Genomic DNA, 20,321 nt, shown 5'->3' with positions numbered 1-20,321 from the left:
GTCATGTGGCCAGCATCACTAAGCTGCTTCTGGTGAACGAGAGCAGCACATGGAAACGCCGTTTACCTTCCCGCCGGAGTGGTACCTATTTATCTACTTGCACTTTGACGTGCTTTCAAATTGCTAGGTTGGCAGGAGCAGGGACCGAGCAATGGGAGCTCACCCCGTCGCGGGGATTTGTACTGCCGACCTTCTGATTGGCAAGTCCTAGGCTCTGTGGTTTAACCCACAGTGCCACCCAAAGGACACGGTAGTCAACCCTAAATTTTACGCCAGCTCTTTGTACCTGCCAATACCCGCCCAATCTTATCCTTTGCCAGAGGTGAGGAACCTTGCTCAGCCTATGGGCAGGATTCCCTCTTGGGCAACCTTCAGGGCGTGTGGCTGCATGCCAGTGGTGGGAGGGGCCAGAGTGAAAATGGGAGGAGCAACGGACGAGTGACTCTTATCTTTGTACTGTGGGCAGTACTCCAGCCAGGCAAAATGCAGAGATTCCTACACCTACACCTCTCTCCAACCTCCATATAGGCAAGCAAGTGACATTTTTGTAGTTCAAGGAAAAGGCCAGGCAAAAGCGCCCAAGGAGGGCACAGAGCTGTACTGGTAGGGCTGTGGCCTAGAGAACATGGCAAGGGCCCGACAGAGGGGCTTAGTGGGCCACCATCGGCTCCTAGGCCTGAGAATCCCATTGTGCTGTATTCATTGGGGAGGATCAATTAAATTTCTCCCTGAAAAGGGTTGTCCAGACTGCACCCTCTCATCCCTCTTCCAGAAGGGAAGGTGGTCCTTAGGTTGAAAAACACTCTATACCCATGACTAAGACCATGTTGTTCCAAGGTTTTCTGGAGTTGAGCAGAGAATAGGAATTGTGCCCTGCCTAGAAGGTTTATTCACCATAATTTCACCACCATAGAGAGCTGCCTGTACTGGGTACTGGGTCAGACTGGCTCCACTTTCATCACCATCCTTCAGTAAAACCAACTCCCCCCAAAACAAAAACAAAACCCACTGTGCTTACTGCATCCAACAAGAAGCGCCGCCAGGTTTTTCCTGCTGTAGAAGTTATAAGAGTTTTACTGAGATAAACTTGACATTTTTTTCTCTCCTCTCCTTCCCCCAAAGCTAGTCATTCAAGGTACTGGTATGGGAGTAACCAACATTCCAAAAAACACACCGTCTGAGCAAGTTCAAATCCACTGTACGGAGCATTCAGGTTTTTAAAGCAGCCATGAATCAGCATAGCCCTGTCTAGTGCTAATATTTGCATTGCAGGCCAGCCCTTTTAAAAATAAAATGGGCACTGGTGTTCAAAAACAGCAATAGACAAACCCCTGGGAGGAAAAAGGCTGATATATTTCTCCTGAGAGGGGTATTTATATTCTTTAGAAAACATTACTCTTCCAGGACCTTTTGAGTTAAAAATGACAGAAAAGGCATTAAACAGAAAATAATTTCATTTGTACCATGTGAAATACAAAAAAGAGGTTTCATTAGGACAGAAGAAAAATCCTAATGGATCGGGGGGGGGGGCCTTCTAGTCCAGCATCCTGCTCTCACAGTGGCCAACCAGAATCAAGAGCACTCTTGCTGTCTTTGAACCTCAGTAACTGACATTTGGAGGCACCCTGCCTCCTAAATGCAATAAAATAAATGAAGTTTACTTTACTTATTTAAAATATTTATCTCCTGCCTTTCACATTGCTGCAGCCTGAACTATTCAAAACTATTCAAAACCCAATGCAATGAAACACTAACACTGGATTACTGCAATGCTTTCTATGTGGGGAAGCCCTTAAGCCTGGTTTGGAAGCTGCAGCTAGTGCAGAATGCAGCAGCATAGCTCTTCATCTGAGAGGCACACCGTGGTGTGAGCATATATTACATCTGCTGAGAAAGGTACACTGGCTGGCTGGCTACTTAGCTAGGTTTAAGGCTTTACTGTTGTAGTTCATAAAGCCCTAAACAGCTTGGCAACAATTTATTTGAAAGAGTGTCTTATCCCCAATGGACCTGTCTGCAGCCTGTGGTGTTTCATCCAGAAGGATCCTTCCATCCAGAAGGATAGCACTCATCTTTCACTGGTGGATCAGGACCCACTAGTGGCTCACAACATGATCCGAGGTGGGTCGCAACAGGAGCACTACCACCAGGCAAATAGATGGTAAAAGATTCTGAAAGCTATCCCCAGATGTATGTTTGAGTTAAAACTGGGTCCTGGGTCTGAAAAGCTTGAAGACAACTGTTCTACAGGAATGGCACTGGCCATGTAGAACAACTTCCCCTTGGAGAGCAGGCATGTGCAACCATATTATCTTTTTTCTGCATGCTTAAAACATATTTCTTCAAACACACATGTTGCCTACACATGCAAACATCAGACTGGATAGTTGTTATACATAAACACTAAATTGTTTGGTTTTATACTGCTTTATTGTCTTGGTTGTGTTTTATGCAATGCATTGCTTTAGGTATATATATCAGTATTTATACGTATATAAATAACATGATCCTGCAGGCAAGCCTAAAGCCGTTTTGAACAGCCCAAATCCAAGTATGCTCAGTGGGGGGCCTAATGCCAGGTAAGTAACAACAAGATTGGAATTGTAGTAGCTTCTATGTGCCCCCAAACTGAGAAGGGGCTTGTAAGAGAATCTTGCTGTGCTACTTCTGTAACCCCACTTCCTTGAAACCCACAAATTCAGGTAACGCTTTTCATGACAAATACCCATCTTTCTTATCCAACTAAATATTTCTACTGGTGGTCCTGCAGAATAAAAGTGAACAGGTGGAGGGATGGAATTGCTGTGTATTCTAGGTCCTATGTGCATACAGCTGAATGCAACGTGTGTAGGTTTCCTATGTGCAATCCACACCTTCCTGTTTCGTATACAGTGATGTATTGAAAGGGCTATTATACAATTGCTTGGTATTGGCCCTGTACCATGCCTCATCCTTCTATTAAGCCAGAAATGAAGAACCTGTGGCCTTTGATTCCCCATGTGTAACACTGTCAATTCTCAAACTAAGGGCCACAACTTAATTCTATCCCTACACAGGTGATTAAGGGCCCAGTTCTACTATGCCATAAGCTGCTGCACACTAAATTTAAAATATTACATCTGGTATTTTAAAGGCATGGATGTGTTTCTATTCCCACCCCCTTTTGATTTCTTAAATTTGGTTTTAATTGCATTTTTATAAGTTGCTTTGATCACATTTTTTCATGAAAAAATGACTAGTAAATGCAAGAAGGAAGGGAAAGAAAGAAGGAAGGGGGGAACAGTTTCCTCCTTGGTTTAGCACAATTGTTTGTTTGTTTTTCTCCCATCGACCACTTGAAAATTGTGTTTTTCTCCCATCGACCACTTGAAAATTGTGTTTTTCTCCCATCGACCACTTGAAAATTGACGGAGGTCTCATCAAACCTTTTTCTTTGCTGGTGTTCAGGGTAAAGGTTTAATGCTCATCTTTTAAGCTTTGTGTATAGATTTTTACGTTAGTATAAATTTTAAAAACTCACTTGTATTAAGATGAACAAGGTCTAAAAAATGGATTATTAAGGTTATAAGGACGTGCATGAACAAGCATTAAGCAATGAAACCAAGAGGAGGAGGGGAGGGAAGTCAATCAAAAATTATGGTTTAAATTTTTTGATTATGATGGGGGGGTTGTTTTGTTTTTTGCATTTTTATTTTTATTTTTCCTTTTTCTTTATATATTGTTGCTGTTATGTTTATTTTTGATGTTATCTTTTTGGAAAATTAATAAATTGTTATAAAAAATATATTCTTTGCTGGTGCAGTCAGAGTGCAAGCAAAACTGATATTTTTATAAGCACAGTCTTGCCTTTCCAATGTGGTGGATGTCATTGGTGAGAGTGGTTTCCTGATTCACAGGGAGATTTTAGAGTGATGGGAGAGGGATGTTAGCAAGAGGTGTGGGAGCAGAATGGAATGAGTGATGCTCGATGAGTAGTGGTACTGCAAGATTTCTGTTTACGTAGTGAGAAAAGTGGTTGGGAGGACATGTAAGGGAGAATCTGGGTGTGATATGTATCTGTTGGTGGGGTGAATGATGCATAATGTGAGTCAGGATTTGCCTTTGCAAAGGGAGAGTGAAGAGATAAAAGAGCTCTGACTCAAAATGTTTTCGAAATAGGCTGCTGTTCTTGCTTTTGGGGAATTTTATTGATTTATTTGGTACCGTGGTTTTTAGTTCGTTTTGTGTGTGTGTGTGTGTGCGCGCGCACACACACACACACACACACACACACTTTTGTTGTTGCAAACCACTTGGAGATGCTTTTGATGTTCAGAGGTATATAAATGCACTTATGGGTTATATTAGAATAAAAATTAAAATATTACGACAATCACAGGCCTCAAGTAAGAGGCCTTTCTAATAACCCAGCCCCAGTTAAAGCAGCCTTGATCTCCTGAAATTGATATTCAGCAATCATTTGTGGCATCAAGAACAGATACTCCTAACTGTGTAACAATTGGACCACAAGCAGTCCATGGGCAACAGTTTGAGAAATTCTTCCTTTGATTATTTGGCTGTTAGCCAGACAAAAAGATACAAGATAAAGATGAAGGATTACTGGAATGGTTTTTGTTGTTGTTACTGTTTCTTCACCTTAGCGAGACCTCTTACTTGCTTGCTTGCTTTTATTTAAAAGGTGTTTACCCTGCCTTATCGCAAGCAATTCAATAAATTCAATTAAAAAACAACATAAATAAAAAATGCAAAGAAGAAAAAGACATAAACAGCAGAATAAAACCACATCCACCATGAAAAACAGAACAGACTTCAGAACTCACATCATTCTCATTAAAACCACAGCAGAGGAGGTCAGCATCCAAAGACCATTAGGAAGAAACATTAAAAGGGGACTGGCAAATAAATCATGAAAATACCTTTTCTTCTTCTTCTTTTTAAAAAGGGTCTTTCCCATACAGCAGAAGACTTGGGATGGAGTTGAGATACAAGACCACAAAAGCACAAAGTTGGAAGCGGTGGGTAAACTATTTGGCATGGGGTGGGGGAACATGAAGGACAACCATGTGGCAGCTTTACTCATGCGTAGGCTGCCCTCGTGAATGCCTTAGAAACAAGGCCTGAAAAGCAACTCACCCTGAGTTTGTGGTGGGTCGACTAATGGATGGATTCCAGGGCATGAAGGAGATTATACAGGGAAGTCAGCGCCAGGATAGGGAAGCTTTGCTAAGAAGCACTGACCGCAAGATGCAGAAGAAGGAAACAACACTTAAGGAACACTTAAAGGACACTTAGGGCTCAACCACACTTCCCTTTGTCCCAGTTTATTCCATTTGCCCCTTGATTTCTAGGCACGGGTCTGAGAGGTTTTTCTTTCGTCCTGCTGCTTTTCCCGGGAATACCCTGCTGATTACTGCTGAATCAGACCACGTGTCAATCTATAGAAAACTCAACTGACATTTGTTGCGATTCAGTACTAAACAGCGGGTTTTCCCAGGAAAAGCAGCAGGACAAAAGAAAAAACCTCTCTGACCAGTGTCTAGAAATCGTAGGGCAAACAGAAGTGTGGATGAACCCACAAGGGGCTGCTTCATACGGAAAGCAAAACAGCAAAAGCCTGAAAACATAAGAAGAGCCTGCTGGATCAGCCCAATGGTCCATCTAGTCCAGAATCCTGTTTGCACATTAGCAAACTAAATGCATGTGGGAAATCTGCAAGGATTGTTTGAGCACCAGAGCACTCTTCACTCCTGTGGTTCCCAGCAACTGGTATTGTGAAGCATAATGCCTCTGGCAGTGGAGGCATTACATAGCCATCACAGCTAGTAGCCGGTTATACCGTGTCTTCCACCAATTTGCCTATCAAAACATAATTAAATAAAAAGAATTTCGGGTTTGCAGTTTAACTTGTTAAATTATTTTTTTCATTTGTAAATCTAGCAAGGAAAGAGGAAAGAAAGAGAGAGGGGGGAATGAAGTAAACTTTAAAAAGAAAAAAGAGGAGGGTGAATTGTGCTAACAATAGTATTAACAAAAATAGTACTGCACCAAAAACCAAGGCAGAGAGATAAGGTAAGAAAGTCATAACAGCAATGAAGTGCGTGCTTCAAAGCCACACAAGGAAACTTATCCCACAGCTCATGTGCGGACTCTGGACTAGAGCAACAAGTCACATGGCCATTAACAGAAGCTTCCTTACAGAGTTAGACCTTAACAGTAAAGAAAAAACCCAATCTAGCAGATGGAAGCATCATCACTGCAGAAGGAATTGGACATGGTTTTGTGAACTACAATAAGCTAAATGGAGGAATGCTAACCATACCAGTGCAGGGTATACTATACGTTCCCACCTTGGAAGGAGGGCTCCTGTCAGTTAAGCGCTTGGCTTCCAGAGGGCTCATAATCAAGTCCCAGGGCAACAGATGCACAGTTCAGAAGGGGTCAAGCCACAGCAATTGCAAATGAGCAGCTATTATTACCTAAGCACAGCAGAGCAACAACCGAGTGTCACTGCACACAAGCAACATGGTGGCTGCATTCACTGGGGGAATTGCCGCCTGCGGCACAGATGCCCAGAAAGTCTAAAAGAATTAGAGACAATTACAGTGGACATAGGATCGCAAGGAACCTGCATGTCTCTATAGTAATATTTCAAGATGCTCTGAAAAACGAGAGGCAAATGCAGTTCCCCAAAACAGGATGGTGTAGAAGATGCCCAAAGGTTCTAAAGAAGGGGAATACAGCATCACAAGTGCTTGGGGAAAGGTGACATTTGGTAGGCTTCATCAGGGAACACACTTTACAACAGCCTTCCCCAACCTGGTGCCCTCCAGACGCCAGGACACCTCCCAGACACCACTGGGACTGATGGGAGTTGTAGTCCAAAATATCTGGAGCCACCAGGCTGGGGAAGGCTGCTCTTATGTAACTTTCACATCCCTCACAGCTCTGGAAGAGAACTCTGCACCAACAACATGGTTCAGCAAGAGAAAGCAGGCAGACAGATTCTCCAGTTTGTGGTATATTATAAAATAAGGTGTACTGAGACAACCTAATTTTACAGACTTTGCTCACCAGAACAGCCTATTATGTGATGTATTATTACGTGACTGTAAAAGGTACACCGTATTATTAGGTGAAAGTAAGAGGCAGGATTGCTTTCACTTGTTGGTTTCTTGAGCCACATGTATATAAATCTCTCTATATTTTAAGTGCTCCAAAGCAGCATATTCCCACTGTATAAAAGTGCAAAGGCCTGGTTTGTTATGCTTGGAGTACAGTCAGGTAACCACAAAACCTCAAAGACCATTAGTCACACACCTGCAAATCAAAATACATTAAATATATATTCACTGTGTGTCATCATCTGATCTATAAGGGCTTAGAATACTTGTAGTACTGTAATATATACTCAGTGAGAGCAAGAATCTTCAGTATTTAGATCTGGACCATTTTCACACAGAAAATCTGACATGGAAAAGGTGGAGCCTCTCCCTTATACAGTAATCTGAAAATGCATGAATGTCATCAGTGCAACATAGAGAGGGGAAGAGGCCTGTTTTTAACTGATAATTACTGACATGGGTATTGCAAACATAGTCTTCAGTCACCCCAAGAGTCCAGCCATTTTCAAAACTGACATTCCATTGGAGCGTGACTCAAGTTTCTGCCTCTTCATTATTTAAGCTCAAATCTTATCCACACTGAGAGGAAGTCCCATTGAACAAAGTGGGATGCATTCCTGAGTAAACATGCATAGGATTGTTCCCAAAAACCATTGCCCCTTGATTCCATAAATTAATCCTCAGTGACCCCCACCCTACAAAAAACATTATTTATAATAGCGATTTGCACATCCCACTAAGGAAGATAACAACATAATAACATTCAAAAAGGGATTAATTGCACATTTATTCAAAATCAAGTTTCTGGATACATTTCATATGGCATCCCTGTGCAGAAGGCTTTGCATGCACATAGATGTAAGTGAGAGAGAAACAAAAGGCGGAAAAGTAAATGAACTACCCGCTGACTTTGTCAGACCAGTTGTGTTCCTAGACCTGCAGTCTGTTTCTCACAGTGGCAAGCCAGATGCTGCTGGGAAGCCCACAAGCTTAAAGGATGAAGAAAACAGACAGTCCTCTTCTACCATTAGCCCAGCAACAACTGTTATCGAGAGATAGACTGCCTCTCAACAGAATGGCTCCATTTAGACATTATAGTTAACAGCCAGTGATAAAAATCACCTGCTGCACAAATTTGTAAAAACCCTCAAAGAAAGACCTCTCAGCCTAAAGCAGGGGATAGTCAACATGGCATCCTCTAGTTTTTTTCTGGACTATAGTTCTCATCATTGCTTACCACTGAACGTGCTGGATGGAGCTGATGGGAGTTCAAACAACATCTGAAAGGCATCCCCAGACTGTAGTCATTGCCACCAATTGCAGCAGAAAATTTCACAAGTCAATACAGTGGTGCCTCGCAAGACGAAAAGAATTCATTCTGCGAGTCTTTTCGTCTTGCGATGTTTTTCGTCTTGCGAAGCACGGTCCGTTGCAACTGCGCCTCTTCAAGCGGCTTTAAGAAAAAAGCGCAAGACGTTTTCATCTTGCGAAGCAAGCCCATAGGGAAATTTGTCTAGCGAAGCAACGCAAAACCGAAAAACCCTTTCGTCTAGCGAGTTTTTCGTCTTGCAAGGCATTCGTCTTGCGGGGCACCACTGTAATGGAATGCAGGAAGAAGTACTGGGGGTACTGGTGCATGCCCTGTACTAGCTATCAGTTGATTTTCAAAGTTGGGGGCTAATTAATAAAAATTAACACAAACTGAAAAAATGAACTCACAATGAACTTGTCCACTTTGGATGTGCCACAAGGCAATGCACTGATTATGCTGCAAAACAGACACTCACTTTTAAAGATCAGTGCTAGCTGTTTTGGCATGTTAGAAAAATTCCCAAGCCCTTATTATGTCAATACTTTTATTAGGCCAAGCAAAATGTCACCAAACCTTTGACTTCCACAGAACCCTTCATCAGGAGTGGATGTTTAAAAAGCTGGGATGGGTGAGAGAAAGAGAAAAGGATGTTGATGTTAAATCAAGCCATCTAGGTCTGCATCTGATAAGTTTTCAGATGGTGGGAGGGAGGAGCTAACAGATATTCAAATAAGGTGCTTCCAGGTGCTTTTTAAAAAGAGAGAGCCAAAACTGCATACACACATTCCATCTGCAGCAGCTGCCCTTCTGTCCATCTGCCCTTAAATTGGGGGGGGGGGGTGTGAGAGGTTCCCAGCTAGATAACACCAGAACTTTAAGCATGTTTGCTAAAAAGTAAACAGGACTCACCAGCCAGTGTGTTTATAGGAGTTCAGTCTTCATAGCAAGTTTACTCAGAAGCACATCCCACTTATGGTCAATAGGACTTACTCAAAAATTATGGCACATTACGCCCAAAGTTAGGGATTAATTGTTCTCATTAGGTCTACCTCCTAATCATATGAAGGTTGGCTCAGAAGTCAATCCCACTGACTTAAATGCTTGTGCTATCCCAGGGTGTATGTGTGAGCTCAGGTTTGCAACTTGATCCTATACATGTTTACTTGGATCCAATACGGCTGACAATAGCATAGAAGATGGGTGGGCCAGGCTGGGGGGGGGGTATTGGTCCTCTACCAGGACTTGATCTAAGGTGGTCACAACAGCAGTACCATTACCATATAAAGAAGAAGAAATAGGTCCTTAAATGCATATTATTATTGTTGTTGTTGTTGTTGTTGTTGTTGTTGTTGTTGTTGTTGTTGTCGTTGTTTTTGAGATTACTGAAAGCCTAATGAAGTTTAATAGGTCTGACCTCTGCAGCCTACACAACCTCCCGGTCCTATACATGCTCAGGATTCAGTTCCACTGCACGGATGGGTCTTTCCCATAAATCACTCAGTGGACCCGGGTCTTAAGCCTGCTTGAGTTCTGTAGGGCTGTCACCCCAGGGATCTTCAGCCAGAGAACTCTTTCCCCAGCCCTTATGAAATAAACCCGTTGGGTTATATAGATATATAAACAGCATTTGATCTATTGAAGCTTAGGGGCGCGGGGGGGAGAGAGAGAGAGAGAGAGAGAGAAAATTAACTGTTCTTTTCAAAGTCTAGAGGTAACCCACCCCTTCAGACGACCAAGAGAAAGCGAAGCCCTCCCTCTCCCTCCGCGGCTCCAGTGGCGCCACCAGGGCAGGACTTCAGGGCAGACGTTCACGGCCCCCGACTCTGCAGGGGCCAAAAAGAACTGGTCTGCCTCGCAGCATTTCGCATGATGGGAAGCAATGCGCGTTGCCCTCGCACCATACGTCCACAAAGTCTGGAGCTCGCAACGACTCGAAGTTCCCCGTGTGGTTTTACCTTGTCAAGTTTTGCGCGGCTCCTCCGCACGCGGTTCTGGCGCGGCCTGCCGAGGTTGGTGTCAAGGAAGGCGCCAGCTGGTTCCTCATTCCAGAGAAGCAGGCTCTAGCGGCGTCCCCGCAGCGGCCGTCTGGTTTCGCCGCCGCCGCTGTTGCCGCCGCCGCCGCCTCGTAGCGGAGGGAATTTCCTCCGTTCCCCAAGCGCGGCTGTTCTCTCCCCGCCGCTCCAGAAAGGAATCCGAATACAGAGGGCAGTTTCCGCAACCCGAACACCAACACAGACAGCTACACACCCTTCCTCCTTCTCCTAGCCGAATCTACTTTTCACTGCTTTGCAAAACGTGCTTTAACTTTTTTTTTTTTAAAAAAAAAGTACTATTATTTTTCTCCACCTCCTTTTCCTTGTCACGCGTTTTTCCCCAGGCCAAACTGACGCGCAATACGCATTGAAGTTGCGGGAGAAACCGGAGAGCGAAAGAGGCTGCTCTGGGCTTGCGGAGACACGTCGAGCAAGAAGCGTGGAGCAATTGCCGCTGCCGCCGCTATCCGCAAAGATTCACACGAGTCGGGAGGGAGGGGGGGCACATGCGTGTGAATTTGAGAACGCGGGAAGCCTTAATCTGTAAGGCTGGTTCCTCAGAGGCAGCCGGTTGTCCCGGGGCTCCCGTCGGAAAGCAACAAAGTCTGGCCTCACAGCTGCTACTCGCTGGCTGTTGAGAAACTTCCCACCCCTTCTTCCTGCCACTGGGATCGCTTGACAGGCTTCTTTTAAGGTTGTTTTTTAAATAAAAAAAATAGTACTACACTTATGACTTCTAGGAGCTCAAGGTGGCGCTCTCCATTTTATCTTCATAACAACCTGTTAGGCTGTTTTGCCTGAGGGACAATGCGTGGCCCAGTGTTACCAGTAAGCTTCATGGTTGAATGGAGATTTGAACCCCAGTCTCCCAGGCCCTGGTCCACATAATTTCCTTCCACCTTATTCAACTTTCTGGAAATAAGCAGGGAGAGAAGAGAGGCGGTCTGGCTTCCTGTCTCTGACTAGTCTTCTTTGTAGAGTGAGGTAAGTAGGTGGGTGGGGACCTTTCTGGCATCAGACACCTTGAGGGCAATCCTATAAACATCTGCCATGTCTGCTCAGAAACCATTCCTGTCCAATCCCTGGCGTGCATTAACTTTAAAGTACCGTATGTCCTCTGAAACTGGTTGGGTTTTTTTGGTGTGTTTTTTGAAATAAAATTTTACTGGTTTTACAATTTCAAATTCAACAATTATTTTCCATAAAAAAGAGAAATACAAAATATCCAACATGGAATATAAGAACTAAAATAAAAATTTAAAAACATCTTTTCGGAGGTTCTCTGTAACCTCCTGACTTCCATTTCGTTTCCTGGTTCATTGAATATATTACATACCATCAGTTTTTATTGTTTCAGTTCAAATTTCCTTCCAAAAACTTTATCTTATTTTAATTGCTTGCAAGTGTTTAGTCAAAGCCTGCCAATGTTTCTACTTCTTTATAATATTTTTGTACATATGCAATAAATGCCTCCCATTCTTTTTTAAATTTCTCAATGTCATTGTCTCTGAGCTTTTCTGTAAGTTTTGCCATTTCTGCATAGTCCATCATTTTCAATTGCCATTCTACTATTGTTGGTATCTTTCTTCCACCCCTCTTAATGCTTAACAGGGTTAGGGGGAAAGTTGTTGGACTACAGCACCCATCATCCCTGACCATTGAACATGGGGGCTGGGGACTGGTGGGAGTTGGAGTCCAGCAAAATAAAGAGCACCAAAGGTTATCTTCCCCTGATGTATAGAAACATAGGAAGCTGACTTGTACTGAATCAGAGTCCTTGGCCTGTCTGACTCCAGAACTGTCAACACAGACTGAAAGCAGTTCTTCAGGGGTTTCATTCCCTGCCCTACCTGAAGATGCTGGGGAATGAACAAGGGACCATCTGCCTGCAAGGCAGATGCACTGCCACTGAGCTATGAACCTCTCCCCATGATTTGGACCACTCTTGATAGAGTGAAAATGAAAGAAAGAGTATTGTAGCAGAATTAAAAAAAAAAAATGTATTATGACACAAGCTTTTGTAGATGACAAATATGTGGCATGCAGGCATCTTTTGGAACTCCCTGCCTATTTATATATCAGTGTACTCTTTTTAGCACTTGCTAAAAATATATGTAGAATGTTAACATTTAAGCTGCTAAAATTAAATTTTTTAATTATTTTGATTGCACTTTGTGCACAGTTTATATTTGTTTTAAACTCTTTTGGTAATTGTTTTTAACTCTTTTGGTAAACTTCTTTGAGGGATATTTTTACAATCAAATGGTATATAAGTTTTAATAAAACAAATATATCATTTAAGTATGTCTCCCTGTCCCCCAAAGTCTATCATTCCTTCTAATAAGTCCAGATAATCAAAACAAAACTTTTAAAAATGAGCTATGGGGCACTGGACTCATATGCTGATTTCACAGCATATGAAAGCTGATGGCTATCAGAGAAAGTTAGAAAGTGGTTGCTTCCATCCTGGAAAAGTTATTTCTTTCGAATTCTCCCATTTATATACCACCTTTTCCTCCAAGGAGCTGAAGGTTTTCCTTCATACTGTTTTCCTCCTCTCCATTTTATCATCACCACAACCCACTTAGGTAGGTTAGGTTGAGAGAATATGACTGGCCCAAGGTCACCCAGTGAGCTTCGTGACTGAGTGGGAATTAAAACCATGGTCCCCCAGGTCCTATTTTAAAACTCTGACCATTACACTACACTTTCTGTACGCTGCCTTTCAGAGGCATTGCTAGCTGGTGGCCGAAAAGAGAGGAATCCCAGGCCTACAGGGCACAAACTTGCATATGCTGATTGGTTTTTAAAAAAACTTTCTGCAAACATTGGGATTCTCTTGAGCCTGCTAATACATCCTCCTTCTGTGTGAGTGGTACTGTTTTTGCTACATGAGGATTCACACTTGGAGCATGAGTATGCTTGTGATACACAGGAACATCTGATAAAACCTACCATCCTCAAGGCATTATTGACTCCAGCTTCCATCAACCCCAGCTTGACTAATGATCAGAGATAATGGGATCTGAAGCCCAACAGCACCAAGAGGGTACAAGTTCCAAGTCCCTGCTGTGCAGAGTAGCATCATCCTTCTTCCCCGTATTTTGCATATTACATGGGTGCAATCTAAAACACACCTCATGGGTGTCGATGAAATTATTAAGTATATGCTCACTACTCTCTGAATTTAGCAGGAATCGGATGTACTCAAGTTTCAATGGATTGTGCAAGTGAATAAAAGTCTTACTCAAGAGCTGCCAAGGTTGCTATGTTCCTTTTTTCCTCTTAGAGGGCAGAGGCTCATGCTTTTGCATGGCAAAAATTCACAACCGAAGCTCCCCCCCCCCCCATCCCATCACTGCTGCCATGATTTAAAACACTGAGCTTTTGCCTATAACCAAAGTGGTAGTACCCCATACCAGTCTCATAAACACCTACCTACCTCAGTGTGCCCTTAGGAAAGATGAACAGACAAAAAAAGTACTTCTTCACACAGCACCTAGTTAAACTATGGAATTCACTTCTGTGGGAAGCACTGATGGCCACCAAATTGGATGACATTAAAAGTGGATTTGACAAATTCATTGAGGATATAGTGATTACCGTCTGCTTCCACTGTCAGAGGTAGTATGCTTCTGCATACCAGTTGCTGGAAAACCACAGAAAGGGAGAGTGCTGTTGTGCTCAGATCCTGATATGGGCTTCCCATGGGCGTCTGTTTGCCCACTGTGGATACAAGATGCTGTTGGCTTGATCCAGTGAGGCTCTTCTTACAGAAGAAATGGAGATGTCACATTTGGTAAGGGAGGTGCACTTAGTTTGGGCATGTCCACACAGGAGATACCTACTCTTCCAGTCTGGTGCTGCACTGAAGCCCTTAGCCAGAAATTCTGGGGTGGTGCTTATTATATATAATCTGTTCATTTTAGCTGTAATGAACTTGGTCCTCTAGCTTAATGAATAGGAAGCTTGAGGGAGGCACATACACCACCAAACAGGAGAGGCTCCCCCAACCTTGTGCCTTCCAGAGGTTTTGAACTACAATAGCCACAGCTGGCAGGGCAGTGCTAGCTAGGGCTAATTGAAGTCCAAAATATCTGGTCACCAGTTCGGGGAAGGCTGCTGTAGAACACTATATATCATCTATCTATCTATCTATCTATCTATCTATCTATCTATCTATCATCTCTCCATCCATTAGGGCTATGCATGCTCCTCAGTCCAATTTCTAGAGCCGAAATTGATTTGGGGCGGGGGATTTTCCCTGCCTCCTCCCAGACCCATGTATCATCAAGATCTCCTTCCCCTTCTCACTGCCACACTGTAGCCACAGGACTGGACCCTCTGTTCACCAGCTGGTGACTGCAAATCTCTGTAGGCAGCAGGATTGAGCCACTGGCTCACAACCTAGTAAGCGGTGTATGCAATTCTACTGCGGATTGCTTTGCCAATGCATCTCCTGTGGAATTACCTGATCTGACCTGAGGCTATCTGAACCATACTGAGCCAATGCCCTGTTCCGCCTGAACTATCTACTATCTGCCTGAACTATCTACTATCTACTATCCACTCCACTAGCCATGCACAATTGCACATGCATGCACAGGGACAGATTAAGATCTTTACAGGCCCAAAACACTTAAAAGATTTTGGTGCCCCAAATATATCTAATTCAAAATATAAACAATCATAAACCATAAAATAAAATTTCAATTTTTGAAATGAAACAAAACCTATAGTAAGATGGACAATAATGTTTATTTTTGTATATTTACACTTTACTTATATTTGAAAAAAATTTCTCCTACATTTTCTAATTGCAAAGTCTTTGATCAGATCCTCAAAAAACCAATCTTCTGTAACAGATCTGCTTCTATACTCAGTAGAGATAAGGCATTCAGCCTGTCTTGTTGCATAGTTGTTCTGTTGGGATTTTTAATATACTTCAACTAAGAAAATGAGTGCTCAGCTGAGCAATTTATGACCATTAATGTTAAAAATCCAGCAATGGGAAATTTCTGTGGTGCCCCACTCCCCCATTCCTTTGATGCCCTAAGCTTGTGCTTATTTTGCTCAAAGGTTAATCCAGCCCTGTGTGTGCAGAAAGGGATCATAGAATCATAGAATCATAGAGTTGGAAGAGACCACAAGGGCCATCGAGTCCAACCCCCTGCCAAGCAGGAAACACCATCCGAGCACTCCTGACATATGGTTGTCAAGCCTCTGCTTAAAGACCTCCAAAGAAGGAGACTCCACCACACTCCTTGGCAGCAAATTCCACTGTCGATGTATGAGGTCTAGTCCTTACTCTGAAGTAAGTCCCACTGTGACATTAATAATGTCATTAGGAATCATGTAGGTTTGCTTTTTAAAAATAGATACCACAAGCAAGATTATAAGTTGAAGGTTTCCATTCGCAGCCACAATTTCCACGAAGTTCACACACATAGCAATTAGCACTAGGAAAGACACCTTTCATTTACACCAATGGGAGTTTTCTCCTAATGCTAATTGCCTGGCTGCATGGGTGCAGGGAGACCACAGCTGAGAAAAGAAGCTTAAATCTCTCTCTCTTTTTTTAAAAAAATATGATATTTATTAGAAGTTTAAAAATTACAGAAAAAAGAAGAAAAGAAAACAACAAAAAATTTTAACAAGACATATATTACAATACATAAAAAAGAAAAAAACGTAAAAACCAATACAATACAGCAAAAAAGAACAATAACATTAAAACAGACATCCAATATTCCATATCTTTATCTTTCATTTGCTTGTTTCATCGACCTCCTCATACCTCCCTTTTTGTATTCTAGTTTAATTAATTATTTCAGCAAATTCTTTCCATCTTTCTCAATTTTTGTTAAATAATTTATCTTAACGGTCTAACCTATTAATTAACTCAGCAAATCCTTTCCATCTTTCACTATATTCTGTCATTCAATTTACCTTAATTTATTTTAACCTTATCTTACCATAAAATACCTTAAAACTTAAAACTTAATACCTATTTATACATAACTCCTTATATCATTTCTACTAAAGCCAAATAGTTTCATTCCAACATTTTTCCTAATTAATCTACTCATTAATTTTACCCTAATTCTCAAAATATTTTTTTTAAAAAAACTTTCTTCCAATCCTCATCCAACGTCTCTTCTTCCTGGTCTCGGGTTAAGTCAGTCCTTACTGTCCATTCCATCTAGTCCATCAACCTGGTGATCTTATGTCCAAGGCTCTTAACTCTTTTCCATGTCCCTTCTGCAGATCTTCTTCTTGTTTATACCTGCGCTTTACCTTGTCTTTTGTTGATCTTTTTCTTAATTTCTTTCCTTTATCATTGAGGAGTAGGTCTTGGGGACACTCCAACCCAACAATATCTCCGTCTCCCCTCAACAGATCAGCCCATTCTCCACAGTCAGCACTGTAGTCCAGAAAGTATTTAAAAGCATGTTTCAAAGTCGCTCCAAAGTTAAGAGCCCCCACAACTCCAAAACCCCCCCTGGCCCAAAACCAAATCCCAAAAACCAAAACGTCCCTGCCTAGGGGGATCCATCCAACTTCCCATCTCCCAACCAAACGATACTCCCTCTCTCCATATCTGACTTTCTCCAGGTTCAGTCTTCAAAAACAGCAGCCTATGCTCCTGCAGGGCCTCAGGTTTCTCCATTTGTGTTACTTGAGGTTCAACAGCAACCTCCTCCATTATCTTCTGCCCTTGCACTTGCCCTGTCAAAACAGATTCCTGGGTTGGTTCCTGAATGGTTTCTATATGAGTATTCACTGTTTGTCCAAAGTTTTTGACTGCAACAGTCATAAAATCCATCTTCTCATGCAGCTGCTCCAACAAAGCACTTGTCTTGCAAAAAGCAAGCACCAAAACTTCTTCTAGACACATTTTTATCCAAGGTCAGAGTCTGGTCTCACGATCCTTAATCTCCACAGCTGTGAAATCCCCAGATCGACTCCAGCAATAATTTAACAAGCTCCCTCTAGAGGAGACAATTTCTATTTATCCATCTTTTGAAAGCAGGTCCAACAAAAGAAAGTTACTTTCATTTTTCAAATATTTTGTTTCTTTTGAATGCAAAAGGCAACATTGGAATCAATATGTTTCTCTTTTTTAACTATCTGTCAAAAGACTTTCCATTCGCCTTCGCCGCGGCGGCAAGACCTGATTTTCACGGAGCGGGTTCCTCTCGGTCAGAGGAACTCCGCCATTGCCGATGGTGCTAACCCGGAAGTCAAGAAGCTTAAATCTCTCTTTCCTGTGCTGCAGTTTCCCATGCTTGCCTATTATTTAACATAAAACGTAATAGTTAAATGCTGCAAGTGGTGAGGCCTGTTGTTTTATAGGATAATGTGCATAGGATTGCAGCTTCCAGCTCACTCCTATGTCCCACCATGTTTAGATTCTACATCCCTGAATAATCTCTTATCTAATCCAAAGCCATACCAACATCCCTTTCTCACACACAGACATACACATGTCTCATTTTGGGGGCTCATTTGTCAGTTCAGTTTTGGTATGTTGCCAAAGTCTGCTGACATAATTTCAGGAGCATGGATGTGGGAGTGATCAACAGCCCAGTGCAGGAGAAGGGTGGCAACACCGCTGCCACTGCCTCTCCTCCACTCTGCCCACAGGCCAGACTTGACCTGACAGTGGAGCTGTGGCTGGGCATGCTTTGACAGCTCCCTTGCATGCCAAAGGCAGGTTCCAATGAGTAAGCATGTGGGGGGCCACTTGGCTGTACCCCCTCTCTCGAAAATGTGCCCAGGGCCATGGCCTCCCTAGCCCCCCAGGCTACGCCTCTGATTACCATTCCCTCCTCCTGGCACTAGGAATTGGAGGAAATAGGAACACTCTACTGATACAGATAATAATGTCCCTATGTTCTGAGGAATGGTGGAGGGTAAGCAGATCAGTTTGACTCAGCTCACATTTAATGGCGAATGTGCCCAATCCATAGTTTCTGAAATAATACATGAACTGACACACAACCGCCCTTTGAAATTTTGCAATGCAGTTCAACAGCCAAGTAATATGTATCATAGTAGTAGTAGTAATAATAATAATAATAATAATAATAATAATAATAATAATAATAACAACAATAATAAATTATTTATACCCCACCCATCTGGCTGGGTCTCCCCCGCAGCTCTGGACGGCTTCCAACAAAGATAAAAAATATATTAAAATTTCACACATTAAAAACTTCCCTAAACAGGGCTGCCTTCAGATGTCTTCTAAAAGTCTGATAGTTCTTTATTTCTTTGATATCTGATGGGAGGGCGTTCCACAGGGCAGGCGCCACTACCGAGAAGGCCCTCTGCCTGGTTCCCTGTAACTTTGATTCTTGCAGTAAGGGAACCGCCAGAAGGCCCTCGGTGCTGGACCTCAGTGTCTGGGTAGAACAATGGGGGTGGAGACGCTCCTTCAGATATACTGGACCACTACTTCTCAGTAGTGGCACCCACCCTGTGGAATGCCCTCCCACCAGATGTCAAACAGAAAAACAACTACCAGACTTTTAGAAGACATCTGAAGGCAGCCCTGTTTAGGGAAGCTTTTAATATTTGATGGATTGCTGTATTTTAATTTTTTGTTGGAAGCCACCCAGAGTGGCTTGGGAAGCCCAGCCACATGGGCGGGGTATAAATAATACATTATTATATATTATTATTATTATATCCCTCAAAGAGTATTTTGATTGGCATTAATTATCCTGTAATATTCTGCTGATCTCCATGCCATTAAAAAGCATCAGAAGCATATGCTGGTAGATTAAACATCTGGTAAAGAGACAGAAGAGGTCCCCTGCCCACCCCCGGGGTTGCTGTTGACAATCTCAGCTTCTGTTTTAGGGGCTCCACCATCTCAACCTTTAAGAGCAGTTTTATCTGCACACATTTATGTGTTACAATGCTGTGAGTTTCACCTGATGAGTTTTGCAAATCAGGACAGCATCTGCAAGAAGTGCAGTTCTCTTTGGCAGTTGTCTGGTAGTTATCTGCCTCATGGTCAGTTAAATTTAAATGAACATGCAGATTTTATGAAACCTCAACATAAGTGCCTTTCTGAGAAGTAAAATATCACTTACAATTTTAAACACAAAGGCTATTATAAAAAGGGGGGCAGAAAAGGCTCCTTTGAATGTTTTATGCTTCTTTTTTAATCCACAGCTTTTATTAGACCTAGGCTGATAATCGGATTTTCATTCCCTTTAAATTTGTTTTCAAATTAGGCAGGGTGTGTGTGTGCTGAATTAAATTGTAGTGTTAGAAGGGGATTACCCCTTGTAGTTTTGTTACAGAAAATCTGCTCTGCAGAAGGGAATCCAGAATACTCCCTTCCAGAAAGGTGTTTTTTTGTGTGTGTATTCTACAGTGCAATAGTAGTAGATTTATACTGGGCCATCCACACATCATTCCACTTTAATGATTGTTATAGCAATTATTCTCAAAAGTGGAGTGGGGTGAGTGAGAAGAAACGCCAGAACATTTGTGGCATGAAAGTTACAGGATTTCAGCAGATCCTGAGGCATGCATCTATTAGAAACAAAGGAAGTACAGTGGTACCTCAGGCTAAGTACTTAATTCATTCCGGAGGTCCATTCATAACCTGAAACGGCTCTTAACATGAAGCACCACTTTAGCTAATGGGGCCTCCTGCTCTGCCACCGCGCTGCTGCTGCATGATTTCTGTTCTCATCCTGAAGCAAAGTTCTTAACCCGAGGTACTATTTCTGGGTTAGCAGAGTCAGTAACCTGAAGCGTCTGTAACCAGAAGTGTCTGTAACCAGAAGCGTCTGTAACCCAAGGTACCACTGTACACTTCAAAATGTTTAC

At 42.5% G+C, this 20,321-nt stretch overlaps 1 protein-coding gene and 1 long non-coding RNA gene across 4 annotated transcripts in view; one reads left to right on the top strand and one right to left on the bottom strand.

Moving 5' to 3' along the window:
* The window catches only part of LOC309524005, a 114,511-nt gene that overhangs the window by 14,411 nt on the left and 79,779 nt on the right, over positions 1–20,321 (top strand). The gene's annotated exons all lie outside the window — the stretch shown is intronic.
* The window catches only part of ARHGEF9 (Cdc42 guanine nucleotide exchange factor 9), a 294,596-nt gene that overhangs the window by 252,540 nt on the left and 21,735 nt on the right, over positions 1–20,321 (bottom strand). Inside the window, exon 1 of one of the 3 annotated variants that reach the window (XM_082208206.1) lies at positions 10,389–10,532. The exons of 1 other annotated variant lie outside the window; for it this stretch is intronic. The gene's annotated coding sequence lies outside the window, so the exon portion shown is untranslated. Of the gene's footprint in view, positions 1–10,388; positions 10,533–20,321 lie in introns of those variants that run through there. One more of the 3 variants, XM_082208209.1, reaches the window with a different exon arrangement.

The sequence above is a fragment of the Podarcis vaucheri genome (genome assembly GCF_965113315.1).
Source record: "Podarcis vaucheri genome assembly, chromosome: Z".
In the NCBI taxonomy this organism is placed as follows: Eukaryota; Metazoa; Chordata; class Lepidosauria; order Squamata; family Lacertidae; genus Podarcis; species Podarcis vaucheri.
The sequence above is the reverse complement of the archived record's forward strand: the minus strand, read 5'-3'. Positions and strand labels throughout refer to the sequence as shown.